This window comes from Marmota monax, unplaced genomic scaffold, assembly GCF_021218885.2.
Source record: "Marmota monax isolate L192 unplaced genomic scaffold, Marmota_monax_Labrador192_F-V1.1 WCK01_AAM20220418_F8-fsc00033, whole genome shotgun sequence".
Taxonomy (NCBI): domain Eukaryota; kingdom Metazoa; phylum Chordata; class Mammalia; order Rodentia; family Sciuridae; genus Marmota; species Marmota monax.
Genome location: NW_026694282.1, coordinates 13601723 through 13627502, shown reverse-complemented (window position 1 = coordinate 13627502; position 25780 = coordinate 13601723). Strand labels below are relative to the sequence as shown.

Here is a 25780-nt window from a genome sequence, read left to right as displayed (position 1 = left end):
GCAGGACACACCAACACAGAATATTTTTGTCTTTATTTTTCTTTAATTATTTTTGAAGGGAGATGTAAGAGGGAAGAGAATGTATCATTCCTACCTCCAAGTGTTCGTCATGACTCTGGGATGGCTATATCATTTCGTACACAGGCATACTGGCTCCTTGACCCTCACCATTAGGACCAGAATTTACACCAAGACCAGAATGGGTGCTTCATCCAATGTAGTCTAGAGTTATTGGAGATAATGCAGGCAATACACAGACCAAACGTCTAAGTGTTAGTAAGAGTGAACAGGACTTGGAAGCAAGCATTCTTATCCTGCAGAACAGGGAAAACTCACTCCAACTTAGATGCAATGACTCACCACAGGTGGTCTAGGAAAACAACATGACTAACCTCTCATTGAGACTGTTTCTCAGCACTATCATATATCATGGCTTTTTCATTCTAAACAGTTTTTCAAATATTTAGTATATTACTATATATGTGGATAATAACAAAATTCCTGTAATAACAAGATGCCTCTCAATAATTAATTATACTTTATTAATTATAATTTTATTGGATTTTTCAGACTTATTCATATTTAATTTCTAACTTTATTTTTCTCAGATAGTTATAGAAGGTCCTTGAACATTAATAATGCATATCTGGCTAAGAAAAGTTTCAATTGATGAAATTTAAATAACTCAAATTGCATAATTATTTTCTTTATAAAGAACCTTAATTTGAGAAATACTATATAATGCATATATTCCTTATGTGGCGTAATTAAGAACTGGAAACATTCTATGCTTGATAAAATGTTTTAGATTATGAACAATGCCAGGAAATATTGTTTCATGTTTCAAAAATAAGCTTCATGGACTCCATTTGTTTTTTTCATTTCAAAGGCTACTATATATAGGGCACCTGCATTGGTTAGCTGTTAATCTATAAGTTCAAATGAGATGACAAGACAGATGAACAATTTATCAGAATAGCCAATTAGCCACAGTAAAGGATAGCCACCATAAAGCATTATTTTCATGAATTCAACCCATAAATTCATGAATTCAGCCTTTTTTTGTAACCCCAGGAATTGCATTCTTAAGTACACAGAGAGTGAGAGTTGGAAGCTCTCATGGATGAAACAATCTTCTCATCAGAATACCACATAGGAGATTTGAAATAAGAAGTTTGCTTTGGATATCTGGACTCAAATCCAGAAGTCTCTTATCTGATTCAAATGTCCAATAAAATCAAGCTTAAATAGCCTGATGTACCCATTTCAATGATGAACATCCACCTGCTAGCAGAAGAAAGACTGAAGTACTTCGCAAGAGTGTCCTCTCTCCTAAGAGCATTTTGAAAGGACACTGTTTTCATTTGCCTGTGTAACATATTTTTCTTTTTAGGTTATTGGCCAACCTACTCTCGCCTTATCTCTTTTGACTGTACCATTGCATCATTAAATGCATTCATCCTTTAAATAAGCTTCAACAGAGACCACAAATCATTCCTTAAAGTTCTTCCATTGAAACATTAATAAACATTTATAGAGTAACTTCTATAGAGCAGACCTGGAATAGACACATAATAAATAAGACTCTTCTTTCACAGAACTTTAAGTCTTCTGGAAAACACAAACAAGTGCTCAAATAATCACCATATAATGTGACATGTATCTTGAAGATGATGTACAGTGCTACAACTTAACTTTGAATCAGAATTATCTTCTTTTATAAGATTATGTCTGTTTTGGTCAGCTTTGTATTGCTGTGATCAAAATACCTGACCAGATCAACTTTAGAGGAAGATGGGATTATTGGGACTCAGTCCATAGATGGACAATTACTGTTTGCCCAAGATGAAAAGGAACATCATGGCCAAAGGGTCCAGTGGAAGAAAGCTGCTCAGCTCATAGTGGAGTCAGAAAGCACAGAAAGAAGAGTGGAAAGAGCCACAAAAAAGTTTACCCTTCCAGGGCATGCCCCTGAGTAACCTACTTCCTCCAACCATGCCCCCTATGCCCCACCTATCTACAGTTACCACCCAAGTGGTTCCATTCAAAGTAGGATGAACATATTAAGTTAGAGCTCTCAAAATCCAATCATTTCACATATGAACATTCCTGCAATAACAAAGGAGCTTTTGAGGGACACCTCATATCTAAACCATAATAATGTCTCAACTGAAATACAGAAGCTAACCAAAAATTGGTTGGAAGAAATGCATATATGTATTTGAAATGTGTATGTGCATGCATGTCTGTCACACAGAGGCGCATACATAATATATATATATATATATATATATATATATATATATATATATATATATATATATGGAGAGAGAGAGAGAGAAAAGGAGATTGATTTAGGAAGAGAAAGGCCACAGTGAATTGAGATCAGGAAGGAAAAGCATGTCCTCACGAGCAAGGGTTATTCAATAAACTTAAAGCAAGTAATTTGCTTGCAGTAACATTGTTCTGATCCCTTGTGTGTTGAGTCTGTAGTTTACCTCTCAATCTTCAAGAAGGGAACATTTTTTATTATACCTTTATAATTAAGGCAGGAATGAATGCTTATAATTCTAAATGGATTCTCATTTTAGAAATGTCGCAGCTCACACCAAGCAGCTGTCACCAGCGCTAAGCCAAATCCTCTATGAGCAGTTTTGGAATAGCTTAACAGAAACATAGTGCATGCATTTTTTTTCATTGTTAAGTTCCTACAAAAATGTTAGTGCATCTACGTTGTTACCTTACAAAGCATTTTATTTATTTATTTATTTACAGCCATTTATGTTAAAAGATCTGAACCTTTTGTAAGAAAGCTTTCTCTTGGATGTAATTTCCCTGAACTTGGTAGATTAAAAAACAATTAATAAAGTCTTTAAACAGAGCTTATAGTAACCACCTATTTCTACTATTATGTCTTCCTAAAAAATTTATTTCTCCAAAAAAGTTACAAGAATTTATTATTAGTAGCTAAACAAGGTAAAAACACAATAGACAAGATACATATTAGATTCCATATACATATATGTATATATACATATAAATATATGTGTAACATGAATATATATGCAGACACACACTATGCTAAACAAATTATTAAAATTATTTTCTTGCTAATTATACACACAGTGAAACAACCATTCTAATAACCATTCTGTCATCAAAAAAACAGTGTAGCAGAGCACTTTGCAATTTGTGGTATTTCTAGATCTAGACTGATGGCCCATGTCTTTCCATAGAGTGTATTTACCAAAACTTCAAATGAAGTGGTCCTTCTGCAGTTGTGACAACCTCTCCCTTCTTCACTTGGTGGTAGATGAGTTACTCATCTTACTGTCTCCTATTCTCTATATAACCCAGAAAATTGGTCCCATCATTTTAAGCCTCACTAAAAATATAAGAATTTTTTTCCTTTGATTTTTTTTCCCTGTTATATCTAACTTTCCAATCTTCCACTCCTCTAGAGTTCAGCTATCTGCCTCACACTATCAGGTCCTGACATATAAGAGAAAAAAATACCAGATATAAATGCATTTTAAGGTGAGTGATCTACCAGGTCTTTGTAGAATTGAAACTTTCAAATACAAGGAAAATGAAGCAAAGACTTAGGCAGGGTATTATTGGATGCTTGATTGTGGTTTTCTCATTCACTAATAAGCTCCAGTAGTCCTACAGCTTCTGGTAGGTATGCATATTGATAGATAAATAGATAGATAGATAGATCTCTGTATGTGTATTTTAAAAAGAACCACAAAGTCCTCAAGATGTCTTTAAAACTAAAATCAGAGTATTTTGAAGGGGAAGCTGAATGTATTGAACTGGAGCCTTTGGACTACATAATTTTAAAAATGTCAAGCACCCAGAGGTTAATTCTACTAGGTGCAACCAAAGATAATAGTTTTAGAAAGCTTGTAATTGCATATGCTGGCCTCCAGAAGGTTGGCATACCATTTCTCCAGTCCACAATGCTGGGGTTATAAGAGCTGGGCATGCATGTAAGAAATAGGCCATAGACAAAAGGCAATATTCCAAGTACTGTTCTTTTCCTTAACATTCATTAGTAAACTATGAAAAAAATGTGAAATGTCTGTCAAAAAAGTGGGAGTGGTTGGAGCTAGGAAAAGAACTTCAAGGAAAATATTGAGATACTTATACATAGAAACAGTGAATTGACTCAGACCTACAGACTCAGCACAGTAAGCTATTGATACGTACTTGTCCATCTTTCCTGAAAAATTTCCTTCAAATTGAGCCACGTCTTCATGTGTAACCTTTGATTATGGATTTACTATTTAGAGATTAATGTGTTTTCAATCACAGAAATATCCAACACTTAGGTCAAAATTACCCTAATTCTGAGATACTTAAAATGAAGATAATTCTTTGTAGAAGAATCCGTTGATGGATTCAGGGAGATAATGCATGGAAATCACTTTAGATCAGTGCCTTGCAAATCCTCAACTATGGCAGCTACAGTAGCATACAGTAGCAGCTACAGTTGAAATAGAAATAGAAGTGGTTATCAAAATTCAACCAGGATCCAGAGGTACACATTTTTTTACCAAATTGCAAGGTCTAGACATGGAAATTTTGATCAAAAGAGGATAAATTATTAAGTAGCAAAAGCACCAACACATGAATGAATAGTACGCAAATCCTATGATCCCAGGTGTTGGCATTTCTGTCCCACATCCTACTGGAGTTTTGTCTATTTAGTGTTCTTGAGAGCCCACCAAGTCCTCTGTAATCCCTGCAGCAACATCTTTCACACTTCAGGTGTTTTAGTGTTAGGTAGAGGGCATAGGGGAAAGTGGCCCTTTGAGGTATGCCATCCACCCTGATCAAGAACAGCTGACACTGAAACTGTTCTGGTTGAAAAGAGGACTTTTAAACCTTTCATAGAGCTTATAGTCTCTGGAAAATACAAACAAGTGTTCAGGCAGTTGCCATACAATGTGGCATGTATCCTGAATGTAGTCTATAGCACCAAGAGAAAAGTTGAAAGGACATAATATGGACCTGAATTCGCGCAATCTTGTATGATGATATATCTAAACTGAAATGCAGATGCTGAGCAAGAAGTAGTAGATGCAGATGTTTCGTTTATATGGAATGTATATGTGTGTGTGTGTCTGTCTAAAACAGAGGGAGAGAGAGCAGTGGTTGTGGGATGGGGATATGGCAGTCAAAATCATTTGTGATAAAATAATGACCCCACCAGATGGACACTTTCTAATCCCTAGAACTTTTAAATGTGTTACCTCATATAACAAAAAAGACTGTGCAGATGTCATTAAGGTAAGGCTCTTGAGATGGGAAGATTATCCTGAATTATCTGTGTCAGCACAAAGTACTAAAAGGGGAAAGAGAGAGGCAGAAGAGTGAAAGAAGGATATACACAGATGAAAACAGAGTTGTGAGTGACACAGGGTTATGTGCCATGAAATGCAAGAAGCCTCTTGAAGCTGGAAAAGTCAAGGAAATGGATTTTTCCCCCAGACCTCGAAGAGGAATATAGCCCTGAGACCCATTTTCCACTTCCACAGTTAGGATTATAAATGTATTGTTTTACTCATCGAAATATCTATTTCTTTGGTAATTTTTCACAGCATCAATAGGCAACCAGTACGCCATCCATGTGGGCAGTGGAGTCGGTTTTCAGAGGCCATTACTGCCAATTACTCTCACCTATAATCTCAAGACCTCAGAGAAATTAAATGTAGCTTCTCATAGTTTAGGAACCTCTTGACTCTTGTTTTTGTATGTGCCACTGAGTATACTGAATGAATAAATACTAGGTATCTCTTACATGTCTATAGAAGCTCTCTTTTTCCTTATAGAAAACAATAATAAACATAAAATAGTTTTTTTGTAATAGATATTATTTGTACACAAAGTTACTTGGTACAGTATCTGGCAATGTCTGTTCCTTATAGTGGTCTCAACCAGCATCCTTTCTCTGCCTCACAATGTATCCTTCCCTCTCACAGCTTGCTCATTTAGTTATTCATTCATTTAAAAAAGGATATTGAATACCAGGCTTGTGCCTGGCACTGTTCCCTATGCTGAGGACTTAGCAGTAAACACAACAGAAAGTACCCCTTGCCCTATGGAGACAGCATCCAATGTTGTGGGGGCTGAGTGAGATAATATACAAGAGAAATAATGATAACATAAAGTAAAATATGCAGGCAAGATAGGGAGTGCTAGGGGGTTTGTTGAGGAAGATAAACTTAAATTAAGTGAACAAAGAAGGCCTCATTGAAAAGATAACATTCAAGCACAGCACATCAGAAGGCTAGTCTTGCAGATATTCTGGGGAAAAGCAATCCAGACAGAAAGAGTTCTAGGTACAAAGTCCAGGTACAAAGTTCAGACTATTGATTCTCTCATGGAACAAATAAAACCCCACATTCTTTACCTCACTCTCCCTTCCACATACCATTCCATTTCTCAATTCTGGATCCCATGTCATATGTTGTCTACGTCCTTTATTATGTATTATGTCTATTTGTTTGTTTGCCTCTTTTCTTTTTCCCTAAAAATAAAATTGTAAGCTCCATGAAGATAGGGATTTTGTCCATTTTATACTGCTGTATTACTAGAATCTAGAAGAGGGCTTGAGTGCATGTATCCTAGATATTTGATAAATATTTGCTGAAAGATAAACTAATTAAAATATGTTTTGAATGAGAAAAATATTTAGAATTCCTGTATTTAAAATGTTATTATTAATTATATTTTCTTCTGGTTTTGCTTCCATTAAGTCTCTACTTATGAAATCTTCATCCTTATTCTGATTGGAAATTCTGGACAAACATATTTTGAATACAAATTCCTTCATATAAAAATTTAGCCCTTCTCTTGCCAACACTGCTTAAAGACTATTCAATTAAAAAAAAAGGCAATGTTTGGATAAAGCCTTGAATTTGATCAGGTGTTCCTTTTTGTTCTTTGTGCTTCTGCCCCAACAATGTGGGAAAGTGAATTGAATTGTCAAAATAGGTACATTACAAATAAGGAAAATAATAAAGATTCTCATACTCTTTGAAAAATGGCTGCAAAATATTTAGTGCATATATCAGTCAGAGACTTGATTTTTTTTTTCCTGTTCAAAGCCTGGAAGAATTGCATTCATGGGTGGAGATATGTAGCTCATTTGTAAATGAGATAAGGTATGTCAAGCAGTTAACATATTACCTGGCATAGATTGGCTGTTCAATAAGTGCTTTTCATTCATGCATTTATTTGTCATGCATGTGGTGACTGAAAGATGTCTGAATGGATGATGGGAGGCAAAACCACTGTGTGGAGTTGGAAGTGACAACTTCATTTATTGACTATTTTTCTTGTCCCGATTGCAATATGTGTATGTTATGATTACTTTAGTGCCATTTAGATCCCACAAATCTTTAAGCCCTAGCATCAAGCATTCATATAATCACTTGTGCATACCACCAGGGCAATATGTGTCATGTCTGTGTTCAGTATATATGACTCTGCATGCATATGATTTTCACATTTTGGAAACTATTGCCATTTAGAACCTAGTAACTGCCTTTGAAAAGTAAGCTATTAGCACTGCAAATTAACAAGAATGAAATAATGGCACCTGTTATAAACTCCTAACCTACTTAACAACAAACACATGAGGTAAATGCTCTTAAATTTAGAGAACTTTAAGGATGAGAGGACAAAGAACTTTTTTTTAATTCTAGGTCTTTGGCTAAAGAGGCCTCATGGTTGCTATTTTCACATTACTTTGGATGTGCATATTTTAGCCCAACTATAAGCATCAGGAATTCATGATTGTTGAGAGAAGACACAGTTCTTGCTCCAAGTATCACAGAAAAAATAAAAATCTCAAGAAAATTCATTAGCTAATAGATCTGAAATATCCAGGATATTAGCTTTAGACTCAACAAGAATAAGGGCACAAAATATGGCAAAATGATATTCCCTACTTAAACATACTGCACACGACCTTTCCTCCAGACTTCAAGGTGGACTCTTTCCCAGAAGTTCAAGCATAAATCTGAGAGATGAAACCATTGTGACCAGAGGAATGCTACATTCAGGGAGTGAGTTGGGTGACCAGGACCAGATGGGTGAAAATCAAAGCACATTATCAGAAAAGGGCTGACTGGATACTTGTTAGCAAAGTCACAATTCTTCACTTCTGTGCAAAATCCTCCCATGTGAAGGGAAGAAGATAACTCCCATGCCCATCTTGATTGTTTACAAACCTGGCTTTCCCTTAGAATCACCTGTGTTGCTTTTTAATCTGTAGGTTGCCAATGAAATTTCTGCTTCAGCCATATGCAGTAAGAGAGAAGCAGATTCACTCTCCCACCATAATCCACCAGAAAAGTGGAAAACATGTAGAGCAACTGTTTTCCAAAAATAAACAGAAGTCAGAGAAACACTGTGTTCCCTGGGAGAAAGGAAACAAGGGAGACAAGCCCAGAAATCATAGAAATTGTGCCTAGACATACTCGCCAGATTATAGTGCAGAAACAGGCAAAGGGTCTTATAAAAGGATAGTAGATGAGGATCAGGGGTTGAGGAAGCTGAGGTGCCTGGAATTTGCCAGAGGGGAGAGGAAGAAGTTACATTGAGATGAGAGATCCAGGAATCTGCACGTACCTCACTTAAGTCTCCTCTTGAATAATAAATCATGTGCACAGATGTTGAGATTCTAAAGGCTGGAAAAATACTAACAAGGACCCTATGCTTAATAATCTGAGTCACACAGAGCTGGGAGAAGTTTGAGTTTTGGTTTCCCAGAGATAAGAATCTTCATTGACCACCTGTGGCATTCAGGTGAAAAGTGAATAACATGTAGGTGTAATATGATACAATCCCTAAATTAATTTCCTTTCTTTTTTTTTCACTGTGACATACTCTTTTATAGTAAACGATAGTATATCTAAAATAACAATAGCAGTATAATATAGCAAAAACATAAGACAGTAACATGGTCATTTTCATTATCAAGTACTCTACATAATTTGTGCTAGACTTTTATACCCTTGAAAGAAAATTATATTATTTATACAATCATCATAACAATCTTTCTAGTAGCACTAAACTGTGGAACCAACCTAGATGCCCTTCAATAGATGAATGGATAAAGAGACTGTGATATATTTACACAATGGAATATTACTCTGCCTTAAAAGAGAATAAAATTATGGCATTTGCAGGTAAATGGATGGAGTTCGAGATCATGATAAGCGAAATAAGCCGATCTCAAAAAAAAAAAAAAAAAACAGGAGTTGAATGTTTTCTCTGATAAGTAGATGCTGTTCCGTAATGGGGGGTTAGCATGGGATGAGTGGGGAAATTTTGGTTGGGGCAAAGAGGAGGGGGCAAGAGGGTAGGAAAAATGGTGGAATAAGATGGACTTATTACCCTAGGTACACATATGATTGCATGAATGGTGTGACTCTACTTGATGTATAATCAGAGAAGTGATAAATTCTGCTCCATTTGTATATGAACCGAGCTTTCCACTGCCATGTATAACTGATTAGAACTAATAAAAAATATTACAATAAAGTTAATTGCTATGATACCAACTGTTAATATTGCCACTTCCTTTCTTTTTTCTTTTTTAATTTTTGTGGAAACAATAAAAAAAAGAAAAGACCATGGATAATGTTATTAGTTATAGAAAAATTCCATACTTATTTGTAGTGTCAAATTCTAAAACTCAACAGAAAAAAATAAGACACCATTTCATCTCATGACCTTTTCCTTCATTCAATTTTGTATACTCCCTTTTCTACAATAAATTTCAGTAAATGAGAATCATTTTCTTCCTTTGTTGTCCATCATAAATGCCAAAAAGCCTTCCTGAGCCTCCTTCTAACACCAAACTAAAAAGGATTGTCCCTCCTATGAAGCACTGGGATGTCTCATGGGCTCCAAAACTGTGAGTGGAGGAGAGTGTTCTAGAGCCCTGAAGCAAGCCTTCCACAGCCCTAGGTACTATTTGTTGATAACTGTGGGACGGTTACTGCAGGAAGCACGGAGTGCACGTTATCTAATTTGACCTTAACAACAGACATATGGGCTCAGTATTTTAATTCTCACTTCTCCAAGGAGGAAATGGAGGATTAGCAAACAGTTGAGCCCAGCGATTTGGCTTTAGGGAACAAATTCTTGGCTTCACCACCTTTCCTTAAGGTATGTTGCTTTTTTTTTTCTAGCTTTCTCAATTAGAAACTTTACAGACAAAAGTCGTGCTTTTCATCTTTGTTTGCCCTGTGCATAGTGTTTTGCCTATAGCTGGTCATTGGTGGATATTTATTGAATGAGTAGCATGAGAATTGTAACTATCTTTTGAAAAGTGATTCTATTGTGAGTCATAGTCAGTATAAGTTGTAGTCTGTGTGGTAGGAGATACATTGTTGATGGGTTTTGTGGTTTTGTTTTTGGTAAATAAGATTTACGCTGAATTCCTTTTTATACTTTTTTGTTCACCTATTCGCTTTGCTTTGCGGTCCCATTTTTGCTAAGGTTTTGAAGCAAAATACAGTTCTTGATACATAAGAGATCATGTTTACAGAGCCGTCAAGTTTTGTGATCAATATTCTAATATGAAATTCTTTTAGTAGGAAAAGATTTGGTAAATTTGAGAGGAGGGAATCTCAGGTCATTGGAAGGAAGCCTCCCCAGCTTTTCCAGGATGGTGGGGCCAGGGGGTAAAATAATTATGGATGAAAACTTTACAAGCTCAATTATTTATTTCAGAATTTATTTTCTTGCATGTATTTTCCCTTCCTTTAAAGCTGATAATGGAGAATGTCCTGATGATAACGAATTTGAGATTGCCATGTACTGAAGACAGTTTTTTCAGCTAAGCTACTCTGTAGTTTGAACAGAAAACAAGGCATCTTTGGTGTAAAAATCCAGGGGTGATCAGTGGAAAGACAATACTGATTATCTCATGTCCTCTTGTACCTCACCTAACTCCACAGTCAGTCTTCTGAACTCAGAACTTTGGGCCCTGGATCTCCTCAGCATGTCACAAGAGCCTCTGAGGTAAGGTAACAAAGTATACCATGTTCAAAGCTTTAGTATGGAAAAGACCAATAAAACACTAGTGATTCACTTCTGGTTGAAATAAATGACCCACTAAAAAAAAAATGTTCTTTAAAGGAATTACAAATTTTATGACTCTGCCCTTGTCCTTATCTTGGATATCTGGGTTTTCACTTAGTGTCTTTTGTCAAAATTAGAAGCTATAGCAATGAAAAATTGAATCCTATATGTCTGGTTTTCTGTTTCACAAATTAACCAGCAGGAAGAAAAGTTCAATTTGGTTGTTACCCAGAGATGGGGTTGGTGCCTCCTTGCATCAAAGAGTCCACATGACTTGAAGAAAAGGTTGCCAAGGGCCCATTGAATCATATGTAAGTAGAAAGCCAAAACTGTTAGTGGAGGGGCCATATAGACTGACAATTACCATATAAAGCAAAACTAGGAAACAAAAGAGATACAGAACTAGTCAAGAGAATGCAAGAGTGTTTAGTGGTTTAAAACTTAGAACTGGGAAGATGCCCTTACCCTGATGCCATAATGCCAGCTACATATATGGTTGCACCAGCCAGCTCAAATAAAAAATCACTCCAGATACATTGCAAATGTGACCTTCCCTGATGATTTTCTACATTGCCTGGTATCAAGATGATTTTTGCTTCCTTTGTGCTGCCAAAGCATTGATCAGTACTGCTCCTATGTAATTTGTCTTTGTCCTTTATTATAGATGGTCCTTATAGACATCACCTGGATTCAAACTCAGCTTAACACTTTGTAGCTGTATATTTGGGGGTAAATTAATCTCTCTATACTTCTATATTTTCATCTCTCAATTGGAAATAATGAAAGTTTACAGATCTAATAACTTTAAGAAAATTAAATGAGTAAACAAATGAAAAATTCTTTGGATAATTTCTGGCAGGCCGGCAAAATTTTATTTTATTAATATAGTCGTTATTTTTTGTATTTTACCAGTCTCTACTATAGTGACTGACACGTTATGAAAGACCTGTAAATACCTACCACACTAGTGAATGAAAGGGAATGAATCCTAAGTTTATAAAGCTCCTGAAATGGTCAAAATAGTCACCTTTTAGTTAGAATTAAAATAATAATATAGTAGGTATCCCTCCTGACAGTTTCTCAAAAGTGATGATTTTATTCTATTCTAGGGCTATAATTTTTTTAAATTTTTATTACACTTAAGCAAATGATTTCCAACATTTAGAGAAAGTTTCTTTCCTGGTTAATTTGATATTTTTGGCCTTATAAAATGCAGGCAGAATCATTTGCTGAACAAATTCAAGCTGGTCTACTGTCATCTTGATCGATGTTACAAGTCAGGGACAAAAGACATCTTAATTCTGGGCTGTTGCAGAAGAGTTCCTGGTTACATCAGGAAGTCAAATCAGTCGAATAATTGTTATTAGAGTTTTAACTAAGTCCAGTGAATTGTAAATAGCCAAGTTGGATACCATTTAGGCAGAAAATTGGCTATACACGGTATATGTGTGTAGTGGTGGTGATAATTGAATCAGGCAAACTCTGTAGTCCACAAAATAGACAAAGTGACTTTGTGTCATGATCTATACTCTTAATTTTGCTGGTAAATCTTCAAATGTGTATTCTTGCTCTTATTTCTTTTTGTCTTAAAAACAACTAGTAGGCCAGGAACTGAGGCTCATGCTGGAGATCCCAGAAACTCAGGTGGCTGAGGCAGGATTGCAAGTCCAGGGCCAGCCTCAACCACTTGACAAGGCCCTAAGCAACTTAGCAAGACCCTGTCTCAATAAATAAAAGAGGCTGAGGATATGGCACAGTGGTTAAGTGTCCCTGGGTTAAATTCCCATTACCAAATAAACAAACAAAAAATGAACTAGTGGGAGCAACATATGGTACCATCATATATTGCTTTTAAGCCATATTATTTAATTTCTCCTATATCTTATTTTCTATCTGAATTCTGTAGATTAGCTTATAGTGTCCTTTAAAAATATCTGTCCTGTAGAAACAAACCATTGGATACTTTCAAACATATCTTAGACATATTATAAAAGAAATGGGTGTCTTTGCATTCATGTCACAGTAGCCCCTCATCTCTGTGTCACTCTGTAGTTTCCATTACCCATAGTCAATCAGGGTGCATCATAGCCCAAACTTTTAAGTGGAAAATTCCAAAATAAAAAAAAAATCTTAGATTTTTTTAGTATGATGAAATCTCACATTGTCCAGCTCCATCCTGCACATCCACAAGATAAATGACACTGCCATCAGTCATTTAGTAGCCACCATAGTGATCAGATCATCTGTCACAGTACCACGCACTTATGTTTAAGTAACCTTTATTGTACTTAATAATGGTCCCAAAGTACAAAAGTAGTATGCTGGCAATTCAGCCATGCCAAAGAGAACTATAAAGGACTTCATTTAAGTGAAAAGGTGAAAGCATTTGACTTAATCAGGACAGAAAAAAAAAAAAAAAAAACTATATGCTGAGGTCACTATGATCTACATTAAAATAAAGCATTTTGGGAGACACACCACATCCTCATAATTTTTATTATAGTATATTGTTGCTATTAATCTCTTGTTGTGCATAATTTATGCATTAATTTTATTTGGATATGTATAGGTAGGAGAAAACATGATATATATATATATATATATATAGGGTTTGCTACCATCCACTTGCTTTCAGACATCCATAGGGTTTGCTACCATCCACTTGCTTTCAGACATCCATATGGGGGTCTTAGAACATATCTTCTGTAGATAAGGGGGTGCTACTGAACCTAGGTTTCAGGTCACCAGTAAGTATCTACTAATTATCAACCTCCTGGCACAATGTTCATGCCAATAGTTCAGGTTTGCATTCTCCCTTACCTTTGGCTATTGGATCTCTCTCAACTCCCCCTTAACTACTGTTTCTATTGATGTTTCCTTTCCAATGTCTCTCATATCAAGAAGTAACTAGGACTTTTATCTGGAATATTTATCATAAACTTATATATAATTATTTTTCACATCTGGTTTTTGCTCCTCTGATTGACCTTACTCCCACTGGAGTTGTTTTCCAAAGCACAAATATGAATATGATCTTTTCCAGTTTTAATTTATCTGTTACCAAAAGATAAAAACTAAATTTCTCAACTGTTACTTACAATGTTCCAGTAGTTGATTTCCTGTAAGATTCCCCTGACACTTCAGTTTCATCATGTTTTCACAGTGGACTCAAAAAGGTATTCTTTCACTTTGTTCCTTTGTTGAATCCTTTCCTTCTTCCCAGAAACATTTTACTCTCTGTCTGTGTCAGTTCTCACTGTGCTATACCAGTTTGTGCTGAATGGATATGCATGGACAATATCTAGGTTAAACTCCACTGCAAGTAGTAACTGTTCCCTTCAAGGCTTACTACCACCATAGCCATATTCTGGGGTAGGGAGTAGTGGACAAGGAATTACACGAACAAAAAAAGTAAAACAACTTCTAAAACACAAATTTTAACCCCATAGTAAAAAAACTACTGCACTTCATATTAACCCAGATAATAGAATAGATAATGCTATTGGTTTCCCCAGTAGGTCTTTCTCCACTGGAAAAGGCTTATTCCTCTACTGACACCTCGTGGTTTTGAGATGGCTTCCATCTACACCATATATCTCTATCTCCTTAGCTCCAGGTGGTTGTTTAGTGCATCTCTGACCCAAGCTAGGTGAATCCAAATCTTTTCTTGTGATTTTTTTTTTCCACCTGACTCTCTCATTCTAAAGACAGCTGCAAGATTTGGGACCTAAGATTTACTTGAGACTGCAGCATTATTAGATTCACAGCAAGTGGAGATGGAGTATGGGGACCAGATAGCAAGACCAGGGAAGGGGCAGATACTTTTCTTTGGAAGCTATTATTAAATATTAACTGAACAAACAAGTGACTGTAGAAAAATGAATTTATTAGCAATGTACATTTGTAGATTATAAAATCAGAGATGAAGAACAACAGCAGAAAAGAGTGGAAGGGAGAGCAGGAAGGACAGATTGTGAGTCTTTTTGTTTGTTAGTTTCTTTTATGGAGCAGTCATGACCTGTGAGTTGATGTTGGGGGTAGGGGAAGACTGATACAAAAGAAGCAGCAAGATAGCACAAAAAATATGCACACAATTCAGCTTATATGCTAACAAATAACTTGGAAGCCAGGTATTTTTTTTTCTTCAGTTTCACTCCCTCTTACTATAGTTTTTAAACATAATAGATGCAAGCAACATGATTCTTTTTAAAGAGTGGGCCTCTCACATAAAATCAGTGCAAGCCTTTCCTCAAAATATCACCCAAGAGGACCATTGTTTTTATTGGAGTCCAGTAGAGTAGTCGGGGCAAGATACATGCTGACATGCTTGATTCAACAGATCTTCTCCACCCATTAGAACATTAGAGGTTACCTGCATTAACCTTGGTGCTCTGGAATCACTAGTTTCACAGTTGCCTTGGATTCCTTTCATAAGGTAGAGAATTGTATTTACTAAATTTTATCAGGCACAATATTTCTCAGCAGTTGTAAGAACCAGAATCTCATGTTCAGTGAGGCTGTGAGATGCTCCAAGTCATTATCTCTGTTGAACAGACATCTGTCATGTTTTTTTCTAGTTTAAAAAGTCTCAGACGAATGCACCTGTGGGTAATAGGTTACTTTATAAGAAAAGACAAAACAACTGCATTCAGATAAAAAAATAATGTTCTTAGTCACCTGAAGCTTAAATAAAATATTTTAAAATTTTTCTTTTGTTGGGTAAGCAATCTAGTAAAGCAAGAAACATGCCAATTGCTCTTTATTTGTTAGAGTTCTAAATAATGCCAGAAAACCCCAGAAGGCTCTAAAGGAATTTAAAAGTTCATTTGGATTTTTAGATTGGTCTTTTTTATTTATAATGGTCAAGTATGAAAATCAACAAAATTTGATATCAGAAAACTAGCTTATGAATTGGTTACTTAAGGAAAAAAATGAATTTGCTAATTAGTTACATAATTTCACAATATAAACATACATCAAAATATCAAGTGTACCCCATAAATATGTGTAATTAGAATTTGTCAATTGAAATGAGAATCTTAAAATATAGATGCATGTTAAGTGCAAAAAATAGAAAGTATGCACATATGCCCATTAAAACTTGTTTGAAACAAAGAACTAGTTACATTTATTATTTAAGGGAATTTTAATTGACTTTAAAATATGCCATAGCATAGTTTCGGCACTTTCATTCTGTTAATTTACCTAAAACTTCATAATACTTGTGGGGAAATATGGTCCAGATCATTTTAAATAAATCATAAGCTGGGCATGGTGGCATACACTTGTAATCCCAGAGGCTCAGGAGGCTAAGGCAGGAGGATTGTGAGTACAAGCCTAGCCTAAGCAACTTAGTGAGGCCCTAAGAAACATCTCGTGTTTCTGAGACAGCTTCATTCTAAAGACAGATGCAAGATATGGGAACTAAGATTTATGTTAGTAAGCAAACTTGGAGACTGCAGCTTTATTGGATTCACAGCAAGTGGAGATGGAGCGTGGGACAAGCGAAGTGGCAGACACTTTTCTTTGGAAGCTATTATTAAATAGTAACTGAACAAATCAGTGGCTGTAGAAGACATTGTTTCTCAACAAAAGGGCTGGTGGCTAAGCAGCCTTGGATTCAATTCCTGGTACCCCCCCCCCCCCCAAAGAAGTCATCAAACCAAATTGAAATATATTATACATTAATCATTTAAGTAACCAAATAAAATTACTTATGGTTAACATTACTATACATGTGCTAAAACAGTTTGTCATTCATCCAAATCATGAGTGAAAATGAAGACTGGAATTCAGTAACCAGATCTGTTCTTCAGGTGTATGTCTATGTGCAACTTCCTTTTAGGTTTGTTTTATTGTTGTATTTTATTTTTCTTTGAAGAAAAATATAGGAATAAGTGCAATCTAATTGAACTGCTTTTCAAGATAATCCTTTATAAATATTTTCAGTGGAAATGAAAATTGAAACTAACAACTTCCTCAATGCCTACTTGGTCATGGACTGTCCCTTAGCTATGTTGTAAATTCAGATTCTTCCCCTGTGAAATTCATTCTCAGGTATCCTTAGGAACTGCTGTGCATCCATGCCAAGTTTTTCTAAGTCAAAACAGCAGCTGGAAGGGTACCCACCCTTGTCCATGTCAGGTAGCCCTTCACTGCTACCCCTATAGATAGTATAATACAAGTTTTCCAGCCAAAGCCTTGTCTACTAGACATGCTCCACTCAGCCCTAAGCCTCAGTTTTAATCCAATTTCAAAAGAAAGGAGGGGAAAAGAAGAAGGAAATGGCATGCAAGAAACTGAGAGCACAGTCTGGGCTGGAGTGAAACCTGCTTTCCTTGCCTTCAGACTCCCTAATCAACTTCAAGTTCCTCCTTTCTCAGACCTTCCTTTAGTACATTTTCTCTTACTTGAGAACTCTTCATTGGCACTTCAGTTTTTGCTTCTAGTAAGTCTCCTCTAAAACTTGGTGGTAAAGTGGGGCTCTTCATTAGAAAGCTTTTCATTAAGTGTCTGTTGAATTTGTAAAAACAATTGTGTTTATAAACTACTACAAATTTTCAAAAAGTGACCTGAGTTTTTGGGTTTGCATAGGTACAGTTTGTTCCTTGATTTTTGCAATCTCAGAAACTTGATTTTTGTTTTAATTTGTTCCCAGGGTAATAAGGACTTAAGGGACTGAGTTATAATACTTCAACTTTCTATAGGTGTTCAGTAAACTAAAAAGATATTATGTACAATAGGGTGGCCATCTTAAAAAAGCTTGAATATGCATTATTTGGGGCATGTAACTGGGAAACCAGATGTATAGCCAGGATGTTGTTTGTTAAGCATAAAATTATTGTAAAAAAGGAAATGGGGAAATTGGACAGTTGCTAAGGCTATATGAACACTGACAAAGAACAGAATTTGGAATCACAAGAATCTGAAGTTAAAGTTTGTGTTTCTGAGCAATAGTAACAAAAACAGCATGGTACTGTTACCAAAACAGGCGGGTGGACCAATGGTACAGAATAGAGGACACAGAGACCAATCCACAAAATTACAACTTTCTTATATTTGATAAAGGGGCTAAAAGCATGCATTGGAGGAAGGATAGTATCTTCAACAAATGGTGCTGGGAAAACTGGAAATCCATATGCAACAAAATGAAACTGAATCCCTTTCTCTCGCCATGCACAAAAGTTAACTCAAAATGGATCAAAGAGCTTGATATCAAATCAGAGACTCTGCATCTGATAGAAGAAAAAGTTGGCTCCGATCTACATACTGTTGGGTTGGGCTCCAAATTCCTTAATAGGATGCCCATAGCACAAGAGTTAATAACTAGAATCAACAAATGGGACTTAAACTAAAAAGTTTTTTCTCAGCAAGAGAAACAATAAGAGAGGTAAATAGGGAGCCTACATCCTGGGAACAAATTTTTACTCTTCACACTTCAGATGGAGCCCTAATATCCAGAGTATACAAAGAACTCAAAAAATTAAACAATAAAATAACAAATAACCCAATCAACAAATGGGCCAAAGACCGAACAGACACTTCTCAGAGGAGGACATACAATCAATCAACAAGTACATGAAAAAATGCTCACCATCTATAGCAGTCAGAGAAATGCAAATCAAAATTTGACTCCAAATACCACAGTTTCAGTATGAATGGAGTGCTCTGTTCATACTTCAACATTCTGATCTCATATAATTACATGTTTGTCATAACAATTTGAAAATTTTACAAATTTGATAGATGCATGATTTTATGTTGTATTCTACTTTATTTAGTCACATAAAAATACATTTGTTTGGGTTATTTGGGTTTTTGGTGTTTAGCCTTTTGAGTTATTTATATACCCTAGAGATTAGTGCTGTATCTGATGTGTGAGGGGTAAAAATTTGCTCCCAAGATGTAGGCTCTTTGTTTACCTCACAGATTGTTTCTTTTGCTGAGAAGAAACTTTTTAGTTTGAGTCCATCCCATTTATTGATTCTTAGTTTTAATTCTTGCCGCTATAGGAGTCTTATTAAGGAAGTTGGGGCCTAATCCCACATGATGAAGATTAGGGCCTATTTTTTCTTCTTTTAGAGAGTCTTTGGTTTAATTCCCAGGTCCTTGATCCACTTTGAGTTGAGTTTTGTGCATGGTGAGAGATAGGGGTTTAATTTCATTTTGTTGCATATGGATTTCCAGTTTTCCCAGCACCATTTGTTGAAGTTGCTATCTTTTCTCCAGTGCATATTTTTGATGCCTTTGTCTAATATAAGATAATTTTAATTTTGTGGGTTAGTCTCTGTGTCCTCTATTCTGTACCATTGGTCTACCAGTCTGTTTTAGTACTAATACCATGTTGTTTTTGTAATGGGCCAAGGACATGAACAGACATCTCTCAGAAGAGGATATACAATCAGTCAACAAAACTATGAAAAAATGTTCAGCATCTCTAGCAATTAGAGAAATACAAATCAAAACTACGATTCCTTGGAAAACTTGGAATGGAACCACCATTTGACCCAGCTATCCCCCTCCTCGGTCTATATCCAAAGGACTTAAAAACAGTATACTACAGGGACACAGCCACATCAATGTTTATAGAAGCACAATTCACAACAGCTAAACCGTGGAACCAACCTAAATGCCCTTCAGTAGATGAATGGATTAAAAAATGTGGCATATAGACACAATGGAATATTACTCAGCCATAAAAGAGAATAAAATTATGGCATTTGCAAGTAAATGAATGCAGATGGAGAAGATAATGCAAAGTGAAGTTAGCCAATCCCAAATAAACAAATGGCAAATGTTTTCACTGATATAAGGAGACTTACTCATAGTGGGGTAAGGAGAGGGAGTATGGGAGGAATAGAGGAACTGCAGATAGGGCAGAGGGGTGGGAGGGGCAGGGGGTTAGCAATGATGGTGGAATGTGATGGACATCATTGTCCAAAGTACATGTATGAAGACATGAATTGGTGTGAACATGCTTTATATAAAGAGATATGAAAAATGTGTTCTATATGTGTAATGAGAATTATTATGCATCCTGCTGTCATGTATTTTTTTTTTTAAAAAAAAAGCAATTAAAATAAATGAATAAAGTGTTCATCCAATGCACAAATTTGTTGAATATCAGTGACAGGTAATGTTCTAGGCTATGGGTTATAGTAATAATCTAGACAAGGTGTATATATACCATTGCCAAAGGTAGAGATGTACCTCTCTATATACACATACCATAACACAATGTATAACCTTCATTAATGGGTATTCAGGCTTTTTCCAGTGCTTCACAATTTCCATAGACCCCACCCCCACCCTGCCCCAGAAAAGGAACAAGGAATTCTCAGTACATATTCCTTTCAGTACTTAAACAAATGTTCACTAAGTGAAACTAATGGGTCAAAATTATTGGTATTTATTTTACAAGATATTGCCAAATTGCTTTTAGAAAGTTGTACAAATGTAAACTCAAAGGGATAATGCATGTCTTATGTAACATGAACATTTTACTTCTCTAAGTGAATAGTAATCTCTCTGATTAAATTTTCTCAATTTTATTAATACTGAGCACGAAAATGTCTTCTATCTTGTCCTCATTGATGATTAGGTATTTTGAATAGCACAGATATTAGTCCTTTTGGTTTCTAATTATATTGAGTTATTTTATTCTAAATTTGTTGTAAGTTTATTGCTTAAAGAAGACTGATGGTTTATTTTGATGTTTTACTGCTTACATTTATCAACGATTTTTCTAAATTACTTTCAGGTTTTCATATTTCAAGCATTTTATACACCCAAATTACAAAAATACCAACTTGTTTTCCTAGTACTTTACTATTTTCATTTTTTTCTTCTATATTTTTTATTGGTAAATTATAGTTGTACATTAGGTATTGATGGAATTTGTTGTTACATATTTGCACATGCACACAATGTAACAATATAAGGTGTCCAATACCTCTGGGGAGTATTTTCACTTCTTGTATCTGTGTGCCTCAATCTAAATTTCCAATAAATTGTGAAATAAGTCTCTGGCTTTACTTGTTCAAAATGCCCCAAGTTGTTCCACCGATATTTACTACTTTTCTAGTAACTTAAAATGCAATTTTTATTTACATTCTCATACTTACCTGGGTTGTATGACTTCTCTGTTTTGTTCCATTAGTTTCTCCATTCCTTGGTCAGCACCATACTCTGATAATCGCTATGTTTTGTATCTGAAAGGGTGATTAAAAGCCCTCATGGCACTTAAAACATTTCTACATTATTATATATTTATACTTGCTCTTCTAAATCAATTTCAAAATAGTTTTGTTCATACTTTTTTCAGGGACTGTGTTTTATTTTCTAGATTTATGTAGGGAATATTGATATCTTTACCATACTAAGTCATCTGGTTTAGGACCAAAATATATCCCTGTATTCAAATTTTCCTTAGTTTTTAATTTCTACAGGTTCTATTTCCTTTTAAATTCCCCAATTTTTTATGGTTTTATTGCCATGGTAAATAGGATTTTTAATTAAACTTATGAATCACTTTTTATAATATTTAAAACCTTTAAGTTCTATTAATTGTTTAAGTTTATTGTTTTGAGTTGTCTGGTTAAAAATCCCATCAACTTCAAGTAATTATAATATTTCTTTGTGTAAATATATACACATAAACAAAAATTTATATTTTAAGGTTTACATTGTACTCATTTATTAAATATTAGGAAAGAATTTTGGATTTTGCGAAAGAGGAAGCAGGATTTATCAAATGCTTCTAAGTGCATATTAAGGGGATCTGGTGATCTGTCTCCATTGATCTACTATAATAATGAATTAGAGTTATTGATACATAATATGAAAACATCTTTGCCCTCAAAGAAGAAACCATGCTTGACCATAATCACTTATTGTTGCAATATGCTGCTGAATCGTTTTCATGGCTCTCTCTATTCATCATGGTAAATAAAACTATTGCATAATTTCATTTAATTTAATTTTTTAATTTTTAATTTAATTTTCATTTACTCATTTACTTTCTCAGGATATGGATGTTACTCTGGCTTCTTAAAAATAATGGAATGCCTTGCATTTTTTTTCAGTTCTGTAATATTTTAAGTAACATTGAAATTCTGTGTTCCTTTAAGGATGAAGAATTCAATTTTAAAACTGAGTTTGGCACTGTTTCAGGAAATAACTATTTGACCAAGTTCTTATACTTAATATCCTCCATGATTATTGACCTGTTAAAGATTTTTATCACTTCTTAAGTAAATTTTGCTGGTTTGCGCTTTCCGAGAAAATCAATCACTTCGTTGAGGTTTTCAAACATTTAATTTCCTCTATAACTGCCGTTTTCCTCATTTATCAAAACACAATCAGTGTTTGTACTTTCTGTCCTTTGCTACATTAGGCTAGCCGGTGGCACACTTATTTTATTAGTTGCTTTTGAAGCATAGTTCTAGAATTCTGTTTCTAATTTACTTTTGCTTTAATGTTTGCCTTTCATTCTGTTTTCTGCCTGGCAATGGTTGGAGCAGCAATGAGAGGGAAGCAGGATAAGTTCTAGGAGTTATTGTTTTAGTGGTGTTGCTATATTATCCATATTAAAGGAATAAATTTTTAAAGGAAATCTCTAGAGAACAGTCTGATCCTCTTGGGTGCAACAGCCTCACCAAAAGGATGTCTTCAGTGTATTTTTCAGAATTTCAGCCCCTACCTTTTATCAGTTTTTGTTGATTTTTAGACTCTCTTGGTATCTGAAGTCTTCTTTCACTTTGGCTCTAATCTGACGTTTCTAGGGGTGAATGAAATATAGGCCTAAGGGGGGGAAAAAGAATCACCTAAAATGGTCTTAATTGTTATTATTCATATGGCTTTGCTAGAAGTCACATATCCCTGTGATTTTATTTGGAATTGCTAATTTCCCTTTTCTGGAACTCTTAATAACTGTGAGCTTCGGAGGAAATCATTGTACCTCTTTACATTTCAGTTTCCTCTTCTGTGAATTGGAGATAATAATAGTGTTTATCTTAAGGTTATTGTGAGGATCCCAAGAACTAGGTGAAATAAGTTGTTCATGTCTTCTAAGAGTGCCGGGCACATGGTAGCATGGAGTGGACAGTTTCCATGTCCATCTCAAAAGGGTTGAGATCGGAGTGGACAGCAGTAAGATAGGATGGTTATGTAAGAACTGTTTCTGGCTCCTCTCTTTCCCAGTTCTGACACATCCTGAAAGCAGGCCTATTGGGGAGAGAGGCCCATAGAGAACAACAACTCTGTTGACCATCCAGGCAAAGTCTGACTGACAGCTTGCTCTTCCCCTGTGGACAGTTGCATCTGAAGAGGGCTGACTGTGGTTCAGCTGGCAGTCTCTAAGTGATGAGGGCTGTGCTGTGCTCCTATCGTGAATAAAACCATGCAGGGCTGAGTGGGAAAAGACTTGCTCTCATGACTCTATGTAAGAATAAGGTGGAACTTCATTAAATCATTTTTGACAATGTCATACAACTTCATCCCTTTCCATCTGTTTGCTCTACAAAGACTTGGAGATCAGGGATAACCTCAGCACAGAGCAAATCTGCCAAAGGGCCCAAGGCCCAGGGAAAGAGTCATTTTAGGAAGAATTCTGATCAAGAAATCCTGGTGTATTGAGCCTGGGAAGGAATAAAGTAGTTTCTTTCACTTTTTATTGAAGCTATTTGCAAAAGAAGAGGAGGAAGCTTTTTAATTTAAAGCTCTATTAAAAATTGCTTAAAGAATGGACAAGAAGGGGAACTTGATTCTCAGTTCAAATTTCACATTCATTGAAGAGTGAGAGAAATAATATGATGGAAAGATTGAGAGAAGGAATGAAGACAGAGAGGAAACATGGTTTGCTCAAATATGAAGCAGATGTTTTCCAAGTATTCACAAAAATAGGTCATAAGCACATCTCCGAACTGGTTTTGAGTACAGACACCCAGTCTCGACTCTAATTGTAAATCAGAATTCATCTTTTTAAAAGAGATGATAATATGGTGGTCTTGAGAAAGCAATTTGTTCTTAGAAAATACTATATAAACATATCATTTTATAGACTACTAGGATTAGAGAATTGCTGAAAATAACCAAAGCATGTAAATAAATCCATAGGAATTCATAGTTGAGACTACAAATTATCTAATGCATGAAAAAATCCTCTGCAGTTATCACTGTATCCTCTCTCTCTCAGCCCTTGCCTTTCTCCCACATACCTACAGACCCTCTCAGCTTCCAGCAACCATTTGGGATTCCTAATATCCCCAACTTTTGAACCCATGTCATAGCAGAGCATGGGCTAATTTTCGAATGATCCTAGGTTTGGAGAAGAGGAGAGGAAGCACTGACCTTCTTGCATAGTCTCCGATGCAAGATCTGACAGCACTCTGTTCTCCTTCCTTCCTCCATTCTTCACTGTGCACACTCCTCCCCCTGAAGGAGATTCTGGGTATTGGCATCTCACATTTCAAAGGTTTCTATTATAAAACATCCTCCACACTGGACCAAAGGAGCTGCAGCAGTCCTGTGATGCAGCACAAGCCCACACTGATCTTTCCTTTTGACATTCCTGCTACACTTCCCCAGTATCCAAATCCCTGATCTTATACTGTCCTGCACACGCTTCACATTTGTCTTTTATTCATATTTGGCAACCAAACTCTAAATTCTGTAGGAGGGAGTCTCCTTTCTCATTGTTGTTTGATATGACTACCTCCCCTTACTCTGTCCACAGCTTCCAGCATTTAGCAAAGGCCTAAACACAGAACCAGCAGACTTTTAACACACTCTTGGGCAACTGAACTGAACATATATTCTAGGAGATGAAGTATACTACTTATTTTCTCAAAGACTGAAAAGTTTACATATTAAAACTCTCATTCCTAGAGTTATGAGTGCTGCTACATTAAATTCTGGAACCATAATAATCTCAGTAGTGCCTTTAAGACTTCCTGTGCTCGAGCCCGTCTCCTGAAGATTTTGATTCCATGGCTTGCAATACATTCTAGGAATTTGTACCATAAACTGTCCTCCCGAGGAATTATAGTTTGTAGCCAATTTTGAGAACATGGAGCCTAAATCCAGGAGGGCAGAATTATATATGTTCTCTTCAACTCCCAAGTGGAAGGAAATAGGGCATTTTGTTATAGACATTTCTTTCTGTGAAAAAGTAAAGATTGATTAATTTTCACAGTGTTGTAAATTAATTTTGTCTCTCTCTTCAACAGTCCTTCTGCCTCTATTCATTTATCTGTCTATCTACCCACATCTTTATCGTCCATTCAATATATCTATTATCCCTTTTCTAGAAAGGACTTAAGGAGCTTCTGCACAAATAATTTTAACTTCCTAAATTAATACTAAACAGATGCTACAGCAAGAACTTGCCACAAAAAAATTATAAAAATTAATATTACCCGGAAGATTTAAGAATACCTCTCTCTTACTTCACTGAGTTTTTTCATTAAAATATATTTGGGGGGGGGGTATCTATGTTATTTCTTTCTCAATTTAAGTAACCTAATAGGAATGTTTCTAATCTTATGATGAGAAAAATGTACTTGATATTGATTCTAAAGTTTCATTTTCTCATTTTCATCACCAGGCCTTCTATTTATGTGTCTTTGTTCTGAGCCAAATACCTCCTCTTTTCCCTTGGGTTTATATTTCATAC

At 35.5% G+C, this 25780-nt stretch overlaps 1 protein-coding gene and 1 long non-coding RNA gene across 3 annotated transcripts in view; one reads left to right on the top strand and one right to left on the bottom strand.

Annotated features, from left to right (window-relative positions):
- The window catches only part of Lingo2 (leucine rich repeat and Ig domain containing 2), a 1180912-nt gene that overhangs the window by 950413 nt on the left and 204719 nt on the right, over nt 1-25780 (top strand). The gene's annotated exons all lie outside the window — the stretch shown is intronic.
- LOC131425050 (uncharacterized) lies at nt 14985-24535 on the bottom strand. Its single transcript, XR_009228877.1, has 3 exons — nt 24457-24535; nt 21231-21317; nt 14985-15708 (listed from the first exon to the last, which is right to left on the bottom strand). It is a non-coding gene; the product is annotated as an uncharacterized LOC131425050 (long non-coding RNA).